The sequence below is a fragment of the Mandrillus leucophaeus genome, unplaced genomic scaffold (genome assembly GCF_000951045.1).
Source record: "Mandrillus leucophaeus isolate KB7577 unplaced genomic scaffold, Mleu.le_1.0 Scaffold13, whole genome shotgun sequence".
Classification (NCBI taxonomy): domain Eukaryota; kingdom Metazoa; phylum Chordata; class Mammalia; order Primates; family Cercopithecidae; genus Mandrillus; species Mandrillus leucophaeus.
The window spans coordinates 7,102,378-7,104,626 of record NW_012101254.1 but is presented as its reverse complement, the minus strand read 5'-3'; positions in this window follow the sequence as shown (position 1 = coordinate 7,104,626).

The following is a 2,249-nucleotide window of genomic DNA, read 5'->3' as shown; positions in this document are numbered from 1 at the left end:
GAGAGAGAGAGAGAGAGAGAGAGAGAGAGAGAGACTGACTCAACTTTTTCATCAGTCTCCTTCCCTGCCCAGTTGCTCAAAAATACATTTGCATTTCTGATCCAGGGTGAGACATCAGCAGGTCCCCTCAGCAAGTACCATTTCTCTTGGACCAAGTGGGGGGAGGGGGAGGTTGGCCTGAGAGGCTGTGCTGCTGACCACTGGGGACTCTGGGGAAAGGTAACAAGGCGGTTGTGCTTTATAAGCCAGAGGTTGTGAGCTCTCTCTATATATATAGATATATATATTTTTTACTCTCTCTGTTTTACCCCTATTCTTTTCTGCAGAGGGAGCAGCCTGAAGCTGCAGATCATTTGACAAAAGCATGTGACTGCAGGGGCACCTGCAGTGGGGAAGGAGTTAGGACAGGCTCATCAGAATGGGTCAGAATTAGGAACTGGGTTCTGCTGGACTGCCTCATTGTACTTAGCCCCAGATAATTTGAGATATCTGAAGGTGGGGGTCCCAGGCTGCCTCTGTTGTATGAAGCAAGACAAGGAAGAGCTGGATAGTCAGAAAGGTGAACTGGGGAGCCAATGCATCTGGGTGCTATTTTCAGACACATCACAGATTTTCATTTTTCTTTTATATTTTTATTTCCCCAGATGCAAACAGAGATGGTATTTACCCTGAATGATTCATAGAAAGATTGTAATGGAGGAATCCTCTGGGCAGTTGCCTGCGGCAAAGGAAAGTCACAGCAAGCTTGGGTGGGAAATTATTACTGAGTTGCTGGGTGCAGAGTCTGATCTTAGGAGGTGTGGGAGGGAGCCCACTCCCCCTGGTGAGGACTCAGCTGCCTGGATTTTAATATATTCCTGACTTTCATGAAAAGAAAGGGTTTGTGTGATATTTAAAGTTATCTTCTCACCAGAAATCAATAGTGATGAAAAAAAGTGAGTAAGGAGGTCGAGGGGGAGCATGGAATTACAGACTTCTTATAATTGCTATTTTCTTCTTGTTTTACAAGTTATTTTCCAGAGTGACACAGATGGAACAGGGCAGAATGAAAACAGGGGCCTCCTGGCACTGTGCTTCTCCCCCTCCCACCTCCTAGCCTCCCCCATGTGTCCTATAAAGGCTCATTAGAAAAATACCACCAGGGGTTTTATTAACTGATGGGCAGAGAGGCCCCCCTGTGGAGCCAAAAGTCACCTAAGAGCTTTAGGTAAAGGTGTCCCTTGTCCACCCACCTTGGTGACTTGTGCCACTATAAATTTGTCTTCCCATCTTTCCAGCTCTGGAGGATCTCCCATCCTTCCTCCTCCTCACCCTGCCTCTGCCCTCCACAGCTCAGCCTTCTTCATTCTGCTTATGGGAGACTGGGAGCCCCATGTCTTTGCTGAAGGACACAGTGCTATCCAGGATAGAAGGAATCCTTGTTCTGGGGTCATCCCATCTTAATCCAGGAGCCCTTTGATGGCTGGGTGACTTTAGGCAAGTGGGATTGTCATTCAGAATTAAATCCCTGTATACAAAAGTGAAATGCATGTCTGTCTACCTTCCAGGTCCATTGTGAGCATCACAAGAGGTTCCGAGCTCCTGAAACTGGTTGCTCAAGAGCCTGTCCCCTTTGGGCCCCCTTGGACCTGTTCCCTCCTCTCTTCTCTGCCAACTCGGGCACAGGCCTGTTTGTATCACCTGCCACCCCCGCTTACACTCGCACATCACCTCGACTGTGCCAGTGCCAGGCCGCTGAGCCACTTCTCTTTCTCAGACTCACCCCAGCTGTCTCCTCACCACTCAGTCATCCCTAAACCCATCGCTTTCTGGAAATGGCTCTCCAAAAGGACACAGTGACTGCCCACAGTTTTGTGTGGGAATCCTATGAAGGCAGATTGACAAGGGACATGAAAAAATGAAAGCATTTTTACTGGGGTGGGAAGATCATTAGCAAATTCTCTGTAATAATGGATTCCCATGAGCTTTTCCTTTTGTTAGTATTATACAGCTAAGGCTGGGCGCGGTGGCTCACGCCCATTATCCCAGCACTTTGGAAGGCTGAGGTGGGCAGATCACCTGAGGTCAGGAGGTCAAGACCAGTCTGGCCAACATGGCAAAACCACGTCTCTACCAAAAGTACAGAAATTAGCCGGGCGTGGTGGCAGGCACCTATAATCCCAGCTACTCAGGAGGCTGAGGCAGGAGAATCCCTTGAACCCGGGAGGCGGAGGTTGCAGTGAGCTGAGATTAGCGCCATTGCACTCCAG